The sequence below is a fragment of the Peromyscus leucopus genome, chromosome X (genome assembly GCF_004664715.2).
Source record: "Peromyscus leucopus breed LL Stock chromosome X, UCI_PerLeu_2.1, whole genome shotgun sequence".
NCBI lineage: Eukaryota > Metazoa > Chordata > Mammalia > Rodentia > Cricetidae > Peromyscus > Peromyscus leucopus.
In genome coordinates, this window is record NC_051083.1 from 57,676,260 (window position 1) to 57,700,913 (window position 24,654).

Below are 24,654 nucleotides of genomic sequence, written 5' to 3' on the forward strand. Positions count from 1 at the left end.
ATATCCCATGGAGTTAAAAATATTCATTAGAAAAGTTTTTGCTGTTTGTTTTTTTTGTTGGTTTTTATTTGTTTTGTACTCTCATGGGTCATGAAATTTTTGGTTTGGTATTTAAAGTCATGGATCTGAGTGTTTTATCTGTTCACATAAGTTCAAACAGCAAATGCCTTTGTTTATTCTAATTATTTAATTCTTAGCATTTCATACTGTACTATTCTTAGGGAGCTGGAGAAACTTCACTCTTTTCCTTGTTTTTCTCTGGGTACTGTGAGTCATGGGAAACTGTGGTTGGGGTGTATTGTGTGAGAGAAGAATCTATTTTCAATAAAAAAGAAAAATTATCGCCTTTTATATTTTAAACTCCCTGAGTCCAGTTATTACTGCCCATACAGTTTAGAGAGAAATGAGACATGAAGAAGCTTCCTGGGAGAAACTGAAGCAGAGAGGGATGGATATGTTCAGATACATGTATACATGTAAGAAATTTTCACAAAATGAAAAAGCCCTTATTTGTTGGAGTCAAAAGGCTTTGCCCTGGAAGAGGTGGGAATGGGGGGTGGGCTGGGGGAAAGGGAGGGGGGCAGGAAGGGGGAGAGCAAGGGAATCTGTGGCTGTTATGTGGAACTGAATGGTATTGTAAAATAAAATAAAGGAAAAAAAACATTTTAAAGAAGGAGATTAAAACTAACAATATTATCACTATAATACTACTATAATAGTGTAGTTTAGTGGTTTAATTTTTTCTCCTGCTTTTTCCTGTGTCTGGAGTTATGTTTGTCAAGGTCTGATGTTACTGGCTTCCAGTGAGTAAAGACCAAACATGCTACTAAACATCCTACAATTCAGTCTCAATTAAGAAATTGTCTAGATCAGGTTGGTCTCTGAGCATTTCTCTGAGTGACTGCCTTGATTATTAATTGATTGTAGAAGCTCCCAGCCTACTGTCGGTGGCACTATAGAAAGAAGATGGGCCTATCAATAGGAAAAAAGCTAGTAAGCGTTAGCCAGTGAACAGAACCAGGAACAAGTCAACAAACAGAATTTCTCTATGGTTTCTGGTTTGATTTCCTGCCCTGACTTCCGTCAATGATGGACCATAACATATAACACGAAGTAAACCCTTTCCTCTCTAAGTTGTGGTATTTGTCACAACAACTAAAAAGAAACTGGAACAACAAAATAGTCCAACAACAAAGACTGGATGAACCCCAAATCCCCTTACTGTGGATCTTAACAGTTCAAACATAGCAGTCTAGGAAATCCAGAACCATTTCTCAACTCTATCAACATCAGGAAATTCAATTAACATGCCTATATGATCTCTTCACTTGAAAAAATGTATCTTCAGTTGTGTGATCTTAAAGAATTTCCAAGCATGAAAATTGTATAAATGTACAAAATAATATAATCACTTCTTTCTTCTCAGGACAAAAGATTTTTTTACGACACTACTTCCTTTGTATGTCTTCTAAAAAATGCATTTTATTTTCTATTCTGATTGATTTCTGTTGTTTAACGTACATTAATAATACACAAGCAATAACATTCAAAAATCCATCTTATAGAACAATTTAAAGTTCTATATTTGATTATTTTGAATGTTTTATTTTTGGAAATGATTTTAAAAATCTATCTTGGCCTTTTTTGGCTATTAAACCAAGACCACTTGTTAAATAAACTGTATACTTTGAGGAGTCAGCTTTCTTCAGTGTGTTCAGGCTATGTGTATACAGTTCTCCTAAACTGTAAGAAACTACTCAGATAATTAGATTATCATACTACATGTTCTTATCACACTCATTTTAAGCACAAGTAGATAAGTGAGTAATATACATTAAAATCCATTTCTCTAGAGAAACTGTTTGGTCATAGCCACAGGACATTCACTTGAAGATTCATAAGGAATGGTTTCTTAGGTAGTTCAAGACATAAAGTGATCCCTGATTTGCACTGGAAAATGAAAATTCCTTTAAGAGAGGCAATTTAAATGCCTATCTCTCCAGGTACTGTACACCAAACACTAAAAGTATACAGATGAGATCACACAAATTCCACAGGGATAGAAACGGTTAAGTATCCAGTTCTGATTGCATAACCATAAAAAGGTTTACTTAGTGTGGCAAATTGTTCAGAACGTAATTTTATTGAAATGTAGGAAGAGCGTCTGTTAAGTGTCTTGAATAAGAGTCAACAGGTTTTTTGTTTTGTTTTGTTTTGTTTTGAGTTTTTTGTTTTGTTTGTTTGATTTTTTTTTTTTTGGAGTGGCAAGTCTAGTTAATATTTCAGGCTCTTCAAGACATATTGCTCTGTCAAAACTGCCCAATTCTTCCCCTGAACAGCTGTATATAACACTGAAGTGAATGAATGTGGCTGCTTCCCAATACAAACTTACAGAAAGATTGAGCTACAGTTTGTAGACTCAGGTCTTAAATATCCGTGCTGTACCTCCAGACACACACACACACACACACACACACACACACACACACACACACACACACACACACACATGCTTTTAACTGCTTGTGAGTTCAATTCAAAATTGCATACATAGCCATAAGAAGAATACATACGTCCTTGGGAACCATAAATCCTTAGGTCATCCAAAATTAACTTCCTGAATTTTTTTCACCACAGCCTAGCCTCTGTTACGGTTTGCTCTCTTCGAGCCAAACTTTTGGGTTCCTTGACAAGTAGAGATGCAGGTTTTTCTAGAGGTCACATTGAATAGAGAACAGTTCTCTCATGCTGGCCTGTGGAATATCTCTAGTAACTTTTCCTGGGACTAGATGCTTTATCCTATTTTATAGAGAGTTCTTTGTTTGTCATGGCCTAGAAACTGTAGATATCTTCTGTAGTTAAGCTAGATTATTTCAGTACAGCCAGCTATAAAAAGGGAAAGTAGAATTATACAACTACCACTTTATAATTGGGTATGTGTTGCTTTGGAATAAAATTATTTTAATATATTTAACTAAATATAGCATAATTTTGGTAAAAATGCAACCAGTTTCAGGAATAGAACACTTGAATAACATTTTGAGGTCCTGAGTGTCTTTAATATCAGCTTAACAAGCGTTTCAGGACTTTGGCAATTCATTCTCCTTTTGAACCTCTGACTATTAACCTGTGAAATGGGGGAGGGGTAACAATCATGATAATGTTATTGGATTCTGCTAATACCTGAATGAAATAATGGATGTTAAGGAGTTTTATTGCCCAGCACTGTTCCATATGGACATGACTATAAAAATTGAGATGAAACGAATTGTAGACAGGAATAGAAAAAGTTTTAAACATCGATTATCTAAACAAATACTTCTTGTTGCCTTTGCAAGATTTGATAATAGCTATTGTTTACTATAATTAGAAAAGTAATCTGCTAGGAAGATAGAGGTATGTGGATTCCTAGAGTTTGCTGACAAGCTAGAGTAGCCGAATAGGTGTGCTCCAGGTTCAGTGAAAGATCCTGTCTCAAAAGTTGAGTTGGAGAATGATTGAGGAAGACACTCAATGACAACTGTCAACACCTGTTCTCCACACATGAATACACGCATACATACATTTACAGTACATGCATACATACACACACACACACACACAGAGAGAGAGAGAGAGAGAGAGAGAGAGAGAGAGACAGAGAGACAGAGAATAATTTCCAGTTGTGTTTTGTATTATTTTTTATATTGATACTTTTATTTATTTATTTATTTTTTGTTTTCGTTTTTCGAGACAGGGTTTCTCTGTGTAGCTTTGTGCTTTTCCTGGAACTCACTGGTTAGCCCAGGCTGACCTCGAACTCACAGAGATCGTCCTGGCTCTGCCTCCCAAGTGCTGGGATTAAAGGTGTGTGCCACCACCGCCCGGATATATTGATATTTCTAATTGATTTCATGACAATTTTGGTTGTTTTATAATTGTATTAGTGTAATATCACAAACCTTTAGGTTTTACTATGACATTATATAATGTACATGGATTATATCCTGTCCCATACTCCCCTGTCTTGTTATATCTCCTTCCACAGGTCTGTGTCTTTCTTATAGTCTCCCTTCTACTTTCACTTTTTTTTTCTGGACCAAGGTTGCTTTTTATTCTTAATACATTATTCTTTGATATTAACTATTCACTGTCACGAATTTGACTTTCAGAAATATACAAAAGAAGTATTATGCCCTACATTTAGTAGTGATCAATAGGTATATGTCTGAATAATTCATTTCTGAATTTTTTTCTTTTATTCTTTATTTAAGAAAATTTTTATTCATTCTATATAACAACCACAGATTCCCTTCTCATCCCTCTTTCTGTCCCCCACCGTCTTTCTTTCCAGCCCACCCACCCCTCCCCCTGCATCAAGGCTGAGTAAGGTGCCCCACCATAGAAAATTGGCCCCAGAAAGCCAGATCATACATCCTGGGATAGATTCCCAGGAATCCACAAGGACAACCCCAGATTAGACTACTAGCAATAGTGGAAAGGGGGCCTGAACTGGTCTACTCCAGTATTCAGACTGGTGAATACCCTAACTGTCATCACATTTTCTTTTTTAGTGGTTGTTTAACATAGAAGAGAAAACTATGCTATTTGTTCATTTTTGAACAAAAATATTTAAATATTTATATGTTATATTTCTCTAAATCAAGAATCTTTGTTCAAAAGGACACAAGTAGGCAATAGAGAAGCTAACTATCACCTGTTCCAGTATATACACATTATACATATAAGAGTTTGAGAATCACAATATTAATGCTACCACCTCAATACTCAAAACAGCTTTTTCCCCAGACAGCAGTTTTTTTCTTGATTATTATTTCTTTTCTTTTTAAATTATTTATTTTATTTTGAGATTATAATATAATTAGATTACTTCCTGTTTTCCCTTTTTCCTTCCCAAACCTTCCATATGCTCTTCCTTGCTCTCTTTTAATTTCATGGCCTTTTTGTCCATTCATTGTTGTTACATATACATAAATATTATATTGTTCCTAAATACATAAAACACCCTGATCAGTCTGCATAATGTTACTCATATGTATGTTTTTATGGCTGACCCTTTGGTATTGGATAACCAGTTGGTGTGCTCTTCCCTGGGGAAGACCATCTCCTGTTCTCAGCATTCCTTATTTGCCTATAGTTCTTTGTATAGATTGAAGCCTCCTGGGCCTTCCCCATTCACAGTAGTATGTCTGTTTGTTGATATCCTTGTTCAGTTCATGTTTCGGCAGTCATGATTGGTGAGACTTTATGGGTGTAGCTTCTGACATTATAAAGACACAATTTCACAGCAAACTCCCTGATTCTATGGCCCCTCTTCCACAACGTTCTCTGAGGCTTAGGTGCAAGATTGATTTGTATATGAATCTATTGGGACTGAGCTTCACAACTCTGCATTTTGATTGCTTGTGGTTTTCTGTAACAGTCTCTGTTTATTGCAAAGAGAAGTTTCCTTGAGGAGGTGAGAAGTACACATATCTCTGGGGATAAGGACAGATACTAAAAGTGTGCTTAGGGATTGTGCTGATTTATGTTTAAACAGTATAAGGGCACTGCTTATCCTTGGGAATTAGTTCAAATATTGTTTTATGAATAAAAAAATCATTTGGTTCCAACCTTTGCCTTAGGTACATTCTTGTGTTGCCTTTGCCTCTCCTTTCCTCTCTTCCTCCTCTCATTTCTACATTCCTTTCCTTCTCTCTTTTTTTTCCTGCCTTTTTGTGATTTCAAAACAAGTGTGATGGCATTGACTTACCAAGCATTTCTTCAGAGCCCCTATGATAGATGGAGTAGAATTGTTACCATCAGAGAGCGTAATCCATGTTTTTTAATTATACAGCCACTATTTTGAGGGAAAATCTGAGAGATGGATGTGGACATGAAGGTAGAAAACCAGAAATGGATATTCATTATAGAAAGTACATATTTATATTTGAGGAGGCAGAGGTGGTATGTGTACCATTACTTACCCCTATATATTCTGCTTTTTTTTATGTACTTATGGTTTTGATAACTATCAACTCTAACTTATGTTAGCTAAGGTTTGTATGCATTTAGACTGAATACAGATATGTATCCACATGCTGTACTGGATTATAAGTATAAACTGGTCTCTTTTTTACTGCTAGTACACTGTGTTTACTGCTGAAATCAGACTCTGAGAATGTATTTGATTTCAGAGACTATTTTGGAGGACTAGATTTGGGCCCTTGGGCAATTATTAAACCAGCAGCACTGTATTTGGAAGGTTAAAATTTCTATTTGTTTTCTACTTAGCATTATGTATGTTCTTGAGATGAGAAAGAAATGTAGGTTCTCTCTGAACCTACACATTTTTCTATCCTGTGCCTAGTCTGGTGCCTAACCTCCATGTTAATTGACGGTTGCATCAATATTTCCTATATAGTACAAATAATAAGAGTTCAAAATGTTTCAATTTGACAGATGAATTCCACGTTAAAGCCAATTTCTACCACAAAGAACTGCGTGTACATTTTTCTTTGTAGAGATTTCACAGTATTGATTAACACATTTGAAAATAATTTTGAAGCTAAATGGAGTATTGGTAGGAACTATTTATTTACTTTTAAGACCAAACTTGGGATTTTCCCAAGCCATTGTCTGGGGGAAGTTGTTGAATAAATCACAGAATGCTCATGTGGGGTCTTTATGTAACTCTTAAATTAAGAAAATGTGTATCTAATTAGATGTTATTCTATAGTCAAGTGAGAAGGTTTTCATTGTTATTGTTTGTCATTTGTAAACAGAAATTGCTATATTTGAAAATACATATAGCCATATGTTTATACATTTACAAAAGAGTTAAGGCAAAATGTGCCTCAGGTTGTAAAAGGGACATCCTCCATGGAAGGGAAGGAAAAGGAGTTAGATAGAAACAGGTTTCTCACTTTTCACATCCTGCACTATTTGATGTTTTAAGACAACAGTTATAAGTTATTTGTGTAACTTTTCAAATACTATTTATAAATTTTCATACTAAAATATTCTGATTCATTGCCAATTTTAAATACAATTTGGGATGTGCATGCTCATTTCAGGTAGAAGTCGCTTGGGATGGAGGTTCTTTTACAAACTGCTTACACGTGGAAATTTTTCTGATAACATGTAAGCTTTTTTTCAAAGATGTATTTTTCTGGTTCACATGATATTTCAGTTGTAAATTCTGTGTTTTTAAAGAAACTAAATGGGTGGTTTCAATCATTTTGTAAAGAATACATGTGATAACCAATCATGTAGCAGCTAAGAGTCTGCTCCTTTTTTCTTATTATTCATAAGCTGGAGAGGAAAAACAATTTTTAGACCATTTTCTCCTCAAATGATTCTTCTTCTCCAGTACAGTTATATTTTAATTGATAGTAAATGCTAGATGTCTTTGTTCAGGATTATAAGAAATCTGAAATGTCAACTATATATCATACAATCTGTCTTATGATGATTGAAAGTCTCTTGCAGTAGGAAATGTTAAGTATGCAGTAGACTCTCAACAACCTCACTACTAAATTGTTCCGAAGATTTCTTGAGCCTATAGTTGATACTTTCAGACTTATCATTTTATTCTTCACAAATTTGTAGAATACTGGAAAAGACTTTATTCACACTCAGTAGTTTATGTGAATGAATACTTCCTTCATTGGTTTTACTTTTAAAATTCCTGTCATGAAATAAAGATGCTTTCAATATTCACCTTTATCCTAGATTATAATATACAATAATGAATATAAATTAAGACCACAAACTATTTTAAAGAAGCAGGAATTTATAGATAATTCAGTTCAGTCTCCTCACCTTATGGGTTTGGGAACTGAAGCTCCAAGAGGGGTTAAGGTTTCCATACACTCAGAAAGGTACACCTTATTGGAGCCTCAGCTTAGCATTTTAGAGACATTATGGTGATAGTCATAGCAATGTCCAATCTCCTTTATCTGTTATTGCCCTGACTATAATAATGCATCCTACAGAATATGGTAATAAGTTAAATAGGAGACAAAGCTATAATTTTTTCTAGAAAGTTTAAATGATCATACATAATTATAAATATAAAGGACAGCTGTTATTTCATTTTTTATAATATCAAACCATTTCTACCAAGTGAATGAATACATTTTTTTTACCCAAGTTGAAGTTTATTTTTAAGAAATTTTTGTCTGATATGGACAGTTTACAGCTGTAGCTTCACTTTATTGTAGAAAGCAAAATTCTAATATGAACTTAATTACATTTTTCTGTATGATTTTCTCCTCTGTAAGAAAGGGTAAGACCGTGAATATGATATCACTCCATGATTGCCTATGAAATATGGCACAGTTTTACTTTATTTAAGAAGTGACTGACCAGGCAAGTTCTATAAAAGAAAGTCTTTACTCAGTGATGGAAAAGAAATTCATAGACTCAAAACTTGGGAGGTGATCTCTATTGTGTTAATATTAGCTTGAAGATATAGGAGGGGAATATGGACAATTATATTTAGAAGTACCCTCTAGCGACATCCTCCAAAAAGAAAAGAGACCACATAGCTAGACCTGTGAAGATGACCCCAGAGCCTTTGGATGAACGATATATATATATATAATTTTCTACATCTTGAACAGTTGTGAATCTCTGTGTTACTCACCATCCATTATGAATAGAAGCTTCTCTAGTGAGAGTTGAAAGATGCACTAACAATAAATCAATGTGAATTGGTTTAATATTATGTCCACTTAGCAAAATAATAATAGTAATTTCTTCCCTATGGCCTATTACCTGTGTAACCACAAATCTTAACCAGGATAATGGTGCCAGGTATTGTGTAGCAGGTTATAAATCCAACCATAAAGTGTTTGTTTATTTCCATGACATTTGTGTCACTACTTCACCAGTTGGCCTGCCTTGCCATGCAGGGTTCAAATCTGGTTAAGACTGATGATTACTTTTCTCCTCTGGTATCATGCATAGCACCTTCTACTATTATGAAAGCTAGGTAATAGGGATAAAGCTTCAAGGTCAATACAAGCTTGAGATCTTCATGATGTATGATTCATGGATGTGGTATTTTCCTCAGTAGGGTCTAATTGTCAAGTTCTGGAAGCATTAGCAATAGTCTATAAAGTTTGGGGAGTCTAGGGGACCTCACTGGCAAAAACTCTGAAGAAGGTAGCCCATTTCTGGTATTGGGATTTTTATTTGTTAACCTGGCATATCTAGTGGAGGAATCAGTGTCTGAGTATAGGATAACTCCATATTTTACTCAACCTGTGTGTGTGTGTGTGTGTGTGTGTGTGTGTGTGTGTGTGTGTGTGTAAAATTTTCTACATTAGTGGAATTTCCACGTGGCTTTTTCAAAAAGTCTTTAATCTCTTTATTCTTTCCTCTGCTCTGCCCTCCTACTAATTCTTTCATTTCTTTATATGCATATAGCACAATACATTTTATGCAGCTTGTCTCTGTCTGTCTTTTGAGGAAAGATCTTGACATAGTCATGACAACTAGGTAATGAGATAATGTGATAACTAGTAAGAAACAAGACAGTATTTCTAAGGTTCAATGTCATAACACTTTTAAAATAATCCATCACTCTATTTCTTTAGTGATCACTATCAAAATGGGATTTTGTGGTCTGAAACTGATTACATGAAGTCCAGAAATAATTAAGAATCCATTTCCTTCCTGGGAATGAGTTTGGTAGGAAACTTGATGTATTAGAAAACACAAAGGTCGCAGCCTCACACACTCCCAAAGATTGCTCCCAGTGGCCTGTGTTAGAGAGGACACAGTTGGAATTGCCTCCTAGTTTCTAGAGTTGTGTACATGATTATGGGATGACTCACTGTTTTTACTTAGATGATTCCACTTTCATTGTGCACGGACTTTCTGGAGGGCCAGCTTTGCTTGCATGTGTGTATCCATTCCACCCTGAAGCATTTTTTATGAGAAAGCATTTGTAGAGCAGTTTGCCATTTTGTTTTACAGGCACTCTGCAGGCTATGAAATGGTCATCTGGCCTGTTAATTTGTCTGAGAAAAGCAGTTTTCTCTTTCTTATATCCATGGCTGATACACAGCCAAAGGGGTAACTCAGGAAAACCATATAATATCCATCTGTCTATTCAGAAATGGGTGAGGGCTTAGTCTTGACTCTCCATCAAATCGAGTTTTACTGGTTCATATTTGTCCTAAAGTAGACATGTCATAGTGTTTGCATGGTAGGGTGATAGACAGATCACTGGCACTACTTCATTGAAGTGAATCAGTCCAACAAGTATGTGTCAGGTGTGCAATATGTACCAGGCATTGTGCTGGACATTCTGTTAACAATGATGGAACCAAAGAAATGTCATGATATATGCAATTTATAAGATGGTGAATATGTGACTAATTCTGAAGGGAAAAGTGATAAGAGAAGGATATTAGAGTGAGTTGAGAGAGGAAAGGAACCTGATAACACTTTGAGTTCTAGGAAATGGAACACAGTCAATTGTTTATGCAGGTAGTTAGCAGTGTTCCCTGAAGTTACAGAGTCTTGACTGTCACCTTGAAGTTCTTTTATTAATTTTTGGCTAATTTAAAAGTTTTATATTGTGGGGTATCATGTAGTGTTTTGATATTGTATGTACATGCTGAAATTGTATCACTTCATATACTTACAACTTTTAGTAATGAGAACATTTAGAATGGAATATCAGTTATTTTGAAACATACAGTATAGTGCTATTGACTGTAGTTCCTATGCTCCACAGTATGTCTCAAAATGTATTCTAACTGACTGTAATTTATTACTCTGAAGATTGTCAACTTTTTTCTGTAAATACACTCAAAAGAAATTTTAAAATATATTTTGCTGCTTATTGATTAAGATGTAAATTTGTCATGCGATAAGTATTATTCTATCTCGTTGAGACCCGGCAGTTTCTCCTCTATTTTAAATCTAGTTTATTCAGAGGATTTTAAACGAAGGCATCAACTCATAGAATTTTCAGTTGATAGTGATAACTTGGGGGAGAGATATACAGAATGCTAATCCAAGAGATAGTGAGGCAATTGTCCCAACTAAGAAGTATTTGGGCAGAAAAGAATGAATGCTATGTGTTTGAGATTGTTCTAGGTATTGCAAATGTCTAAAACCAGGACTAAGTTAGTGAAAGGATCTAAGCCTTCCACCAGCTCATTTGCATATTAGCAACATACAGAACTACAAAGAGATGACATAGTGTTTTTGGAACAATTGTAAGCTTGGAATTAGAACACTGGGTTCAGGACCTAAGACTACTGTATAACTAGTAAAGCCACAGTAATCATATTTGCCTTCTTCTATCTGCGATTCCCTCAGCTATAAACTGAGGAATTGAAACTTTCTAGAGACTTCCTTGAGTTATGAGGAATAAGTGAGATAGTACTTTTGAAAGACAATGTGTTATACAAACATCGGTCTCTGAGGCAGCTGTTGCTAATGGACTGGGTATTGTGCCTGCTTCACAGGGTTGTTGTGAACATCAAATAGGATAATGGGTTGAAAGCATTTTTCAATTTTTAAAGTGTGATTCAAATGTTAGGAATTAGTAAAAATAATAAAAGAGAACAATTCATTCTCTTTCCAGATGTTCTGGTTCCATTGTGACTCATGTGCTCATTCAGAGCTGTCCAGATGAAATGCCACTTCATTTCTACTGGCCTGAGTTTCACATACAACTGAATCAAATAGAACCAAGAGATTCTGGGCATTGGCTTCTCCCCTGTCTGATTTTGGCTCTAGGATTAACAGGACACACATTTGTGTGTGAGCTGCTACCGCCGTTGTACTCACATCTACTTCTGTTGCCCATGTTTATGTTGAATTTGGCCTCAGGGCTCCAGATCCAATAGGAACCTTGATTTTTATCAAATTGGCTTAACATATCAGCCTTCCAGTCTGATGCCCAGTAGGGCCACAGGTTTTTCATAGGTTACTAATCAGCATGAAATCAAACTTGATCTGTAAGTCAAGTTTCATATTGCTTGTGGTCAGTGGAAATACCTTAACAACTACAATGAGCTGTTTCCAGTGGAGTTAATCACATGGAAATTTTGCCTTTTGAATCTGTGAGATGGAAAGTAAAATTGAGAATTGGAGCAGTTCCCATTCCTATCATTAAAATTCCAAAATAAGGAGGATTGAATACCTTTTTATTACACTGTTTATTAATAGAAGCATGTTACTAGCTATATAGTTACTCTATTTTAGTAGAATCAGTTTAACATACTAAGGTTTTGGTCTTGCATGGACAAAGCTATGTTTTTAACTTGGTATTATTTGGAATAGGAATGATGGGAGGAGACTGGTTCCTCATCTCTTTGCTCCTGTCAAAGAAGTGAAGTTGTAACTAACAAAGGAAATTCTACACTGACAAACTTAATGATATTTGAAAATTCTATACTATGAGTTAAAATTTAAAATTAGCATGTAATATAAAGAATTAAAAATTGAAAAAAAGTGAAAAATCCAAGAAATTATATCACTAGCTAATCATCCTGTCAGATTCATTTTTATTTTCTTTTTCATGAATTTATATTTCCATGTGTTATGTAAAATGTGGTTTTCTATCATATTTATTTTAAATTTAAAATTTTCCTTTTATATTTTATGTTGTAGCTTCCAATGTTAATGGTATTTTGAATACCAGTGTCCTGTTCAATGAAAGTGGCTGATTGAACTTAAGTTTAGATTAAATAAAATTAAGGAAAATTAATTTTTCAGCTATTAAATCTCCTTAACCGCAAGATAAATGAAGAATAGCCACACATGTCTAGTGTGCCCAATTTTAATAGTGCAGAAATAGAACATTTCCATCAATATTAAAAGTTATTTTGCAGATTTTTACCATAGATTTAGTATGCCATAGTGTGCTGACCAGCTTTTTTCCCCTGTTAAACAGCTGTTATTCTTTTAATTTTGAGATATTATGGATACAGTGACAGTGTATGCTCTGCTCATGGTTATTTGTTTTGGCTGAATTGATTTTAAGGATCAGTTTCATAAGTGGCATTATTAGGCTGCAAAGTATGAACAGACATTTTGGAACATGCCGTAGTTCTTTTAAAAGATTTTATAAACTTGAAAATGGTTTTAACAACATATGTGATTGTATTAGTTTCAGTGTGATCTTACTAACACTGGGCATTATAAATTTTAAGCTTTTATTCTATGTTCTTCTCATTAAAACATTGTTTATATCTGATTTACTGTGTTTGCTCTTTGTTTTATTATTAATGATAATGTGGGTTCTTAGCTTCGTTTCTTTTTGCATGGAATTATATGTTTATATTTTCCTGTTTATATTTTGATTTCTTAATGCTTTACTATCAAGATCAATGAAGTCTCTCCACAGAATACATTATTTTTATGCCAATGTAGTTTTTGTCAGTTAATTATTTGTACTCGCATGCTTTTACACATCAGATAAGTTCTTAGATGCTAAATAGTCAAATAAAAGCATATGTACATTTTATATGCTGGTTGATACTACCTCTTCCTTTGACAAAATTATAAATATTAGACATTATTAAGCCTCTTAATCCTTGTAAATATGAGAGGTAAGAACAATACTCTCTTGTCATTTTTCGTTGCCTTTCTTCAACTGTGGGAGAAAATGTGCATCATTTCACATGTTTATTGGCCATTTTTATTTGTTTCTATGTTCCTGTTCTTGGCCTTATCCAAGTTGTTGTTGTTGTTTATTTGGTTCTTCATCTGTTTCTTATAGATTTATGGAGATCTTTGGATAGAGAAGAATTTGTTCCTTGTCATATGTATTACAATAACATTTAAGATTATTCGTAATTTTTCTTATCCAGCAGTCTTAAATTATAAACTACATTGAAATCCATCATTCTTGTCCTCATGGTTTCAGAGTTTGGAGGTCATACTTCAGAGACTTTATAGATAAATTTGTTTTAAATCATATTCTGGAGGGCCTGGTCCAGCGCTGAAACCATCTGGTCCTTGGCTTTTTTTGGTGGGGAGACATTTAATGACTGTAAAAAAAAAATCATGTTCCTGAAGTATTGTCACACACACACACACACACACACACACACACACACACACACAAGACTCATTAATAATGAGCATGAAGGATAAAAGGGACCTTAGAGATGACATAATTCAACATTCATTTCCTCATGAACATTCAATTTTTCTTTATAGAGAAAAATAAACTTAGTCTCAAGGAAAAAAAGAGAGTCTAAATTAAATGTTACATAGTAAGTTATTTCACAAGGGTTAACTGCAACTCCTTAGCTCCTGAGGTCCACTTTGTTCCCCCTGTTTAACAAAAAGATACATTTTTTAAAAAATACACATTTAAGCAACTCAGAGAAAAAGATGCAACACATTTGAAAATAAAACATTATATTACATTTCAGATAAAATTTTCATGTATAAAAACATGAGAATATGTATTATTTCAGTATAATTATATAAAAATATATAAATATTCTAGTTACTTAGCTGAACAAATATCTAAAGGAACATAGCCTTCTTAGCTTCTGTACTTACAAATAGTAAGTGTGGGTTTATTTTAACAGTCATTAAGTATATTTTTTAATCTTATGAATATGAGAACTGAAAGGAATTGGGTTGGCTGCTGATTGCATTTTCAACCTTCCTTTCTGTGCTTGGGCAAAGTATTGAATGAACTCTAAATCCTTTTAAATTGTTCATCCAACTATCTTGAATGCAGAACTTCCTAGGTCATTATCATTCTAGTGTACTCTCAGGGATCCTTGGTGTCCTTAAGATCAGTCTAAGATCACTAGGACAGTTTATACACTATTGCAACCTGAATCATACATCTGTATTTACACTTGCTTTTGCACATGCAGTTTCCTGGCATGGGACAAATTTCTTGCTATATATTTTATCCAGCAAAACAGTGATTTTTAACTAATAAAAATATTAATACAACCATTATAAATTAAAATCTGAGAAAGTATTTATAGGAAAGGACATGTAGGAAAATGTAAAAATTTATTCAAGAAAATATACTAAATTTGACTAAGAACAGGAAGCCTGTCATATGCTAACCATGATTTACCATGATCCCCATTCTTAGCTCCGTGTGATATAAATTGTTCTTCAAACAGATGAAACAAGAAAAAAGATCTTCCTCCTTTAACCTCCTACTGTTGGCTATGGTTCCAGCCCAAGATGGCCTGCCACCAGCATTTGTCTTTAACCCTGTATTGCAGAAGCACATCTAAAAGAATGGGAGATAAGTTTATTCATCTTGTTTCTACTTATGGGAGCTTCACCTCTGTTCTGATAAGCCAAGAATACTAGGTTCCTGACTGTGTTTGCCCCAGCTCATATACAAGATGAAAAATCTCCATACTGGAAAAAAAATCAAGCCAAATAGACTAGCATCTACCATCATTTCAGATGCTACTTGTTAAGCAGGGGAAAGAATCAGTCTTGGAGAAGCAAACCACTGTCCCTGACCTTTCACCACACTGCAGTGACATGGAAATGCTGCTAGGGGCATGACAGGAAGACCATGAGAATGGAGAGCTCTACAACCTTTCATTTCATTTTGAAAAAGCATGCAGAAGTTTCTTGCTAAGGACTTTATTGAAGACAGTATCTACACTGGTCATCATCAACTAGGAATAAATTAAGAACTCTTGACTAGATAGTGGACACAACAAGGAAAACAGAAGAACAATGAGAGGTTACCAGATCATTAATGGATCACACTAACTGGTGTGTGTGTGTGTGTGTGTGTGTGTGTGTGTGTGTGTGTGTGTGTGTGTGTGTGTAAAACTATACATATATGCTCAATTGTGCTCACTCAAAAATAATCTCGGAAAGATGTAAGGTGGACTCTATCCTGAAGCATCATTCAAGGTACATATGAATCCATTAGGAAAACAGACATAGTTTAAAACTAAAAAAACACACAGTGACCAAATATTGCTTGAACAATATAATACCTTGAACCAGGAGCAACTCTTACAATTTCAGCCTTAACAACAAAAAAAAAATGTTTCTAATATAGTAAAAGATTTTTACCCTATGAAAATAAACTAGGGGAAAAACTTTGGACTTTGAAACCATGTATCCTTAGATAAATGTGGGGCAAAATTTTAAAATCACCATAACATGGAAATAGTATTTAAGCCACATGCACATCCAATAATAAAAGTTAAAAATCTAACTAAGAGCTTAAGAGCAGCCTTTGAGTTAAAAAATAAATTTAAAGCTAACTAATTGGAAAGAAGCCTAAAAGACAAAAATAAGGTAATGTGAGCAGAATCATCAGAGGTTCCACAATATTTTGGAAACAAAATTCCCAGTAATTGTTCAGCCAGTCCACTAAGTAAACAAATGCCCAAACAGGAAAAAAAAGGACAAGTTTCCATCCCATGTTGTTACAATGTGTAAAGTATCTCTGAGACCTGCATAGCAAGGAGGAAATATGTCATATACACAAGAATTAAATATAAATTGAATATAATATTTATGAAATATATTTTATATAATGAATATTAAGTATATATAAAATAATTAAATATAAATAAAAGATGTCCAGAAAAAAACCAGATGCTGAATTTAGTAGTAAGGACTTAAAATAGTCAATTTTAAATACACTAAAATTATAGCAACTACCTAAATAAAGAAATCATAAGAATAATTTTCTGTAAAAACACAATGTCAATCAGGAGACAGAAATTCTAAAGAAGAAAATAGAAAGCCTGTAGTTGAAATGTATAATAGTTGAAATTTAAAATTTACTAGAAGTGCTCAAAATTAGATTTCAGTTGACAGAGAAATAGCAAATTTGAGTACATAATCAACAAATGTTGTATATTTTATAATGTAGAAAGGAAAATGATAAAAAAAAAGAACCTCAAAGAATGATGGGACACCTTCCTGACACCCCAGCATGCATGTGGCAACACTATCAGAAAGCAGAAAGAGTATTTGAAAAAAAGGTAATGAAAGTACTGAGGAACTTGTTGAAAAGAATAAGTTTCACAGCAAAATGGGTAAGAAAATACTTCAAGAAGGAAAATGAAGAGACTGATACTCAGACAAACTGGAGTCAAAATGTTAAGCCAAATATAAAGAAAACCTTAATATCAGCAAGAGAAAAATAACAGAGAAACCACAACAAAATGAAGCTGTTATCTAACAATCAATTAACAACACAATTAGCTTTTGATTTTTTTATATATTGACTTGGCTTTTATAATTAAAACTTCATGAGAATAATTTGCAAAAAAAAAAAAAGCTACATGGCAAGAACCAAAGTTTACACATCTGAATGAACTTTTGCACAATGAAAATGGGAGGGGGGCAATTCCCATCCGAAATCCCATGCTGGGAAAAGGAAAAGGTGCCAGCCATAGGGACAGCTTGTCTCCTGGAAAGATATTTCAAACAATTCTAACAGTTTGTCAGAAGCCCAGTCAATGATGGGTCAATGATACGTGGGACACCTTGACTAGGACTGCTTAGATGTGCATATCCTGAACACTCTTATTTAAACTTTGGTCTCATCTTAAGACCCCTAAGGCAAACTTGGAGGTCTACAGGATCTCTTTGCCTGTCTTCTCAATGTGGCCACATTTAATAAATCTGCTTTCTACTTTTATTGGCTTACTGAAGATATAGGCCAGACGTAAGATTTCATATAGGTTGCAGTCCTCGTGTTAGATAACATTTATTAAATCAAGTCAAAAGACGGATTGTTAGCATGAATAAATATGAAAGGATATATTTGGATACCAGCTATAAGAGGTTCACTGTAGATCCTAAGACCTAAATAGTTGGAAAGTAAAAGGATAGAAATAAGTATTATACTAGTGACCAAAAGAGAGTTTGCAGTGATTTTTGCTAGTATCAGACAAAATAAAACTTTCTGATAAAAGTTACTACTATAGCTAAAGAATAATATATTCTTGTGCCGGGCGGTGGTGGTGCACACCTTTAATCCCAGCACTTGGGAGGCAGAGGCAGGTGGATCTATGTGAGTTAGAGGCCAGCCTGGGCTACCAAGTGAGTTGCAGGAAAGGCGCAAAGCTACACAGAGAAACCCTGTCTCAAAAAAACCAAAAAAAAAATAAAATAAAAATAAAATAAAATAAAGAATAACATATTGTAATAATAAAGGGTCAGCCATCAGAAAGACAGAACAGTTATAAACATATACACAAAACAAGACCCTAAAGTATACAGAGAAGATTTAAAAAACAGTTCAATAATAATAATTGTAGAGCTTAATGCCTTGTTTTCAATAATGCATAGCACAACCAGAAAGGAGACCAGCAAGGAAACGGAATAATTGAACAACACTGAAAAAAAAAAAGCTTGATCTAAGAGATGTCTAACCAGCCCTCCACCCAGCAACAACCAAACACAAAGTTAACATGAAATGTTCTCTGAAGTAAATCATGTAACAAGCCACTTGAAAACCCTTTTGAGCTTCAAATTATAATAGTAAGAAAGTAAAAACCCAACCTATATAGTGGGGCATCATCTTTTCAAACCCTGAATCTAATAAGAATTTATAGGAAAGATATGTAAACTCTTTAAATCTCATGATAAGTAGACAAAAACATGATTTAGATATTTCTCCCAAGCAATCGAACAAATAGAAGTTGTTAAATGCCACTCATCTCCATGGAAATTTAAGTCAAGACTACAGTGAGCTACCATGTCATATTGACTGAAATGATAGTAACAGTAACAGCAACAGTAAATAAAGTGCCGAGTGTTGTTAAAAAACGTTGAAAAATCAAAGTTGCCATGCACTGCTAGTGGGAACGCACACAGGCACAGCTGACTTGACCAAACCCTCTGGGCACTTTACGCAAGTCATACAAACACCCTACCACAATTCACAATCAGGCATTATAGGCATTAGTAACTTCATTCTTAGATACGTACACACTGGAATCAAAATATATGGCCACCTGGAAACCTGAATCTGAATATGCATAGTAGCATTATTAATATTAGCCAATAGTAGAAACAAAACAAATGTTTATCAAATGATTAACTGATAAACATATCAAGGCATGTCTATATAAAGAATTGTGCATTATTGTTATAAATCATTCAACCTTGAAAACTATGTGTTAAGAGAGTCAGTCATGAATATCACATATTGCATGATTCTATTTACATAAAATGTCCATAATTGACCAATTCATAGAGACCAGAGGGTGCATTTAGTTCGCAGAGGTTGCAGGAAAGAGAGAATGAGGAGCAATTGCTAATGGTGTAGGGTTTGACTTTAAAATAATAAAACTATCCTGGAACTAGATAGTGCTGATAGTTGTCCAACTCTGTAAATACGCTAAGATGGATCAAATTCTACACTTTGAACAGATAAACATTTTGTTACAACAGTTATGTCTCAATGGTGCTGTTAAAGACACAAAATACTGTTTCCTTTCTCCTGTATTCCTTTATTACTCTATATTAATCTCATTTGTAATTTTTTTCAAATTAATTTCAATAACCATGTTGCCTGTCCTATTTGGCTATGCAATGTGTACATATTACATACCATGCACTGTGCTGAATACATGACTTGAAATATCTTCCTTAATCTATACAACTACTGATAAGAAGATACCATTAGTGAGAAACTGTAGTGCTTGCTCAGTAAATGTTGCTATGGATACTGCAGGTGGCAGTGATTAAGAGCTAGTGCATATTCGCTTTCTTTTTTTGTCCATGGGACTTTTTTCTCTCCAACTCAATTGTAAGTACTATTTGAATACCACAAACATCTAGTCTAAGTAAATGTACAAAATAGAATATTTATCTTAAATGGAGCAGAGGGCCCTAAGCACCCAAGTATTACCTAGACCTCCAAAGGACTCCAGACAATTCTAGCTCTAATCCAACACAATGCTTCCAAACTGTACAGAAGGTAAGAACCACCATGTTGTATATTGATTGCTTCATCATTGGCTAAGTACGATGTACAAAAAATAACTTTCTACACCTTAGTTGGAGGATATCTATAAAAGCCATCCCTTAACTGTGTCTTAGAGAACAGTTCACTTTGACTGGCCTGATTTTACTTCTTATATGATAATGTCCCACTCCCTTCCTCCTCCCTGGCAAGGTCCACCGATTTCTTGTCACACCTCTTTGTTCTCAGGGGAAAGCAGCTGAGGCTTCCCTTTGCCAGAAACATGAAGACCCAGATTTCTGAAAGTTGCATTTATTTGTTCTCTCATTCATTCATTCACAGATTCAAAAACAAAGTTTTAACAAAAGACTAATTAGATGCTAAGGTATATGCTAAGTACCAAGGATAGAGTGGTGAATAAAACAAGTCCTGGCTACTCTCAAGGAACTCTAGAGCCAAGCAGACCAGCAAATGTCCTGGTGTAGCTGAAGTTTTCCTGGACATCCCACAGCACCCTGGTCCTGTTTTAAAGGCTATGTGCCTAGTTCTCCTGATGTTATGGTTGCCAACCATTTTGACTAAGCCTCATCTTCCTTCAGAGACAGCGTTAACCAAGGATGTAAAGAATAAGATATCCAAACACTACTAGGAACTAGTACCAGAAGCAAAGCCATAAAGCAGAATGAACATGGCCTGCTTAGTCAGAAGTTGTGCTTTCTTAGGTCCAACTCTGTTGTTTATTGGCTGGCTCAGTTGCTTAATTTCTCTACCTTCTTTTCATCTGGAAATGGAATGAAAATATTTGTGAGAGGAATGTTGGACTTAGCAGTGTCTGAAATTATTTGTTTCAACATTCTGTACTTGTTTCATATACCACCCATACAAGTGGAAACCTTAAGATAATCAGGAATTTTATCTGACTTGTTTGCCACTGTATCACCAGTTTAATGATACCTGGCTTATGGTAGTGACAAATAAAATTTCATTAACAGAATGGGTGAGTATAAATATTCAAGCATTTTTTTATTTATGAAATGCTATAAATCACTGTTACCAATTCTTTCAAATTACAGTTTCTAATGAAACCCCTTGTTTTATAAGTATAGGGATGCAGGCTGATACATTGTAAGGAATTTACATTGTAACCCTATTTCTTTCTATTCTACTTTAGAGGGGGCATTTAACCTCCTCGGGCTTCTTTGGACTCAACTCTTTCCTTTATCAGGTGGTCATACAGACCCCATGACTACACCTTATGTACTTACACTGCCTTACAAATATGGGTTTTAGAAAATGAGAAAGCTGAGGATCAGGAACCATGGTGACTGGTCACACAGTTGGCTGGGGAATCCTTGATGTCTTATCATTTTTAATCTATATAGTAAGGATAATTCCACAGCAGAAACACAGAAGGAGAGTAGACCCTGTCCATAAAGGGAAAGCAGGCTCTCCATAGCAGCAGTTTGTCTCCTTATATTGGGGCTGATGAAAGATGAAGGTAGCATGCCAGAGGGCACATGATCGATTTACAGAATTGAAACTGCTTCTTCATCAAGTTGAACAGTTTATTTTTGTTTATTTAACAATGACAATTTACCAGCTCCATGCCACTTCACTGGTACCTGGTTCTGAAGTACATTAAGCATGACATATGTCCTTTCCTAGGTTTTATCCTAGATTACATTCTGTTGACCTTTATGTCTCTTTGTAATTTACAAAGAGAGATGTCTACTTTAAGAGCATAGAAAGTAATACTCCATTTCTACCAACTACAGAGAAATAAATAATCTGAGAGACATGGTTTAGCTACGAGTGGGAACTTCATGGCCAAGACTAAGACTGAATGGATATTATGAGTCTTTGGTGTTTTCTGGAAAAGAGCAGTTTTCATTTGTTTGATATGGTTTAACAGCATCTTGAGTCAGGACTCCAAAGTTGTTCGGTGTCTGCCTTAGTCTTCACCTTTAGATACTGTTTGAGAGATAACGTGGCTGGTCCTAAATAAACACTTTTCTGTTCCTTGAGAGTCATAAAAGGTGAAAGAAAAGCAGCAGCATTTGGCCAAATGCTTGGTGGAAAGCAGACATTTGCATACGTTATGTGATCTGGAGATACTGGTTCTTTGACAGAGTTCTACTGCACAAATGAGGATACAGAATCAGAGGGGGCTTCCTGGAGGAGTTGTTGGCCTCTTCTGCTGAGGCCTACATAATGGTGTAATGCTATAAAAGAGACACCTGGTCAAGGGCAGGGTGAATTTTCCAGTTAGAGGGAGTGACAGCGGAAGTAAAAGCAGAGAGGCTTGAAATGGCAGTTATATTAGGAACTGCAACATCTTCACAGCACTGGAAGATCATACGGAAGAGGTTGTGGAAGGCGTGAACTTAAGAACTAGAAATAAGCCTTGAATGCCAGGAGAATACTTTGAATTTATATCCTATAGGTCATGTGATCTTCAATTAGGCATGTAATAAAATTACAAGCACTCAGGTTTGACCTGTAACTCTAGACTGAGAAGAATCTGGATTCAGTAATAATATTGGTAATAAGCTCCTCTTGTGATTCTAATGTAGCAACGAGTTAGAGCCACTCCTGTGAGTCATGAGTTGTTGAGAGCTGTTAGAGAGAAGAGCTACGGAGGCAGATATTTTCGATAGACTGCTGTTGGGGTCCTGTGTGAGGATCAGACAAGAAGCTGCAGGACTGAAATAAGATAGTTACAGTTATTTTGAAGACAAAGCTGCGTGTGTGTGGTAACTATTTCAGCTGTAAAATGAACAGATATTAGTCACTGATCAACTGATAGGAATCGTGGTGACAGGTGGGATGCATTGAGGAAGGGTAGTACATTAAGTCCAGAATGACTCAAATTTTCTGTGTTGAGTCACCACAGATTAATACACACTGTAAGAGACTGCAGCCTAATGGGTAACCTTGGAGTCAGAAAGACTTGAGTTCAAAGTATAAGGCAACCATTTACTGCTTATGTGTCTTGGGCAGAATTATTAATGAGAAGTACCTCAATATTTCTTTCTATAAAATGACAATGATGATACATACCTCACTGAATTGTTCTGTAGATTAGATGAGGTTATATTTTAAAGTCCTCCAGCTTGGTCTTAGAGGCACCTACTAAATGTCAGGTGTTACTATTGTGCTATTTATTGTAATGTATCCTGGAGTGAAATGGGGTCAAGGATTTTTAATCATTGCCAATAATCTCCCTTACCACAATAAAAAGAAGTCTATTATTTGGGGGGAACAGGGTTCTTTCTTTGTGTTGGAGTTTAAGAGATCAAAGTAAGTTCTGTTCTGTCGTAGGTCAGTGATACAATAGACCTATTTTTCTAGCTCCTGTATATTCTTTGAGCCAACATGAAGTATCTAACCTTGGCTTCCTAGTTTCAATTTGAGATTGAAATGTAATCAACATTTCATTGTTAAGAAATTGTGTCTGCTCACATGGTGCTGTCTTCTTTAAGTTTCAGTGGCACATAGACATGTGGCTGAAATTTTTTTCAAATTTCTTATGCCACGTTATCTGTGTTTCTGTGCCTCAAACAATGTCACAAAAGGGCTTTAAAGATAGACTTTTCCCACAGTGTTTCTACTGGCTGCTGCTAACTAGTGTCTGGTAGACGAGGTAGCATAATTACCATACACTTCACTGTACAGTATGAGATTCTATAGCCTCATTTCCAGGGAATGTTGAAGGGAAATGGTGAAAACAGGTAAAAGGTACAACTTATTTGGGGTATGCCAGGCCCTTTCCCATATATTGTCTGATGTACTTGTCACAATAATCTTCTGAGCCTATAGTTAAAGAAATTGAGTAGATGACTAGTGATCAGCAATAGTGACATTCTAGCTCAGAACTCTCTGTTCCTTGGAGTCTTTGCTTTTTATCTCTTTCAGTGCTACTACAACTTACTAAAAATGTATTTAACTTTGAGCTTCATTCATCTCATCTGTGGATTTAGGGTCTGAGGAGACTTACTGTCATTCAGAGCAAACATTACAGACCAGACTTAAGAGAGGGGTCAAGCATAAGTGCATCCCTGGATCCCTATGCCTGGTATCTGATACATACTAGGGAGCTCAATGACTATCAAATCAGTTCCGTCTGTCTTGGTAGCACTTTTATTGCTTAATGCTTCTAACATTTATTAAAAGTTCTCTGGGATCTAGCTACGTGACTGTATTATGTGGGTTATTATATATAGTTTTTCTTTTTTGCAGTTTCCTTGTTTCTCATTCACAGAGAACTTAAGACTATAGCTCTTACTCTAAAACAGAACTCTAGCATAGGAATTATCACACCTGAATTCCACCGTCAGGCCTGCTTCTCAATAGCTGTTTATGCTCATCAATTCTCTGTACCTCTCTAGGCCCAAAATTTTACAATGAGTATGGACAGAGTTGAACAAGATGACTGCCAGATATTTCTGGACACTAAAGCATTTGGGTAACTTTGGGGAAAAGTGGATGCCCAGACACCACTGAAGTTCAATTTCATCAGAGTAAGGGCATTGGTTAATTTAAGGAAGCTACATGTGAGTTCAATATGTGGTCAAGAGTAAGAAACACTGGACTAAAAGATCTTTCATTGCTATCCAACTGTGATAGTTTAAGGAGATGGTGCTATATAACACAGGGGATAAACCATGGGATTTGTAGGACTGTCTTAAGGGGTTTGATGCTGTGATAAAACACTAAAACCAAAAGCAACTTGGAGCGGAAAAGATTTATTTGGCCTA

At 35.1% G+C, this 24,654-nt stretch overlaps 1 protein-coding gene across 1 annotated transcript in view; it reads left to right on the forward strand.

Annotated features, from left to right (window-relative positions):
* The window catches only part of Ar (androgen receptor), a 178,362-nt gene that overhangs the window by 71,964 nt on the left and 81,744 nt on the right, over nt 1-24,654 (forward strand). The window lies entirely within an intron of this gene.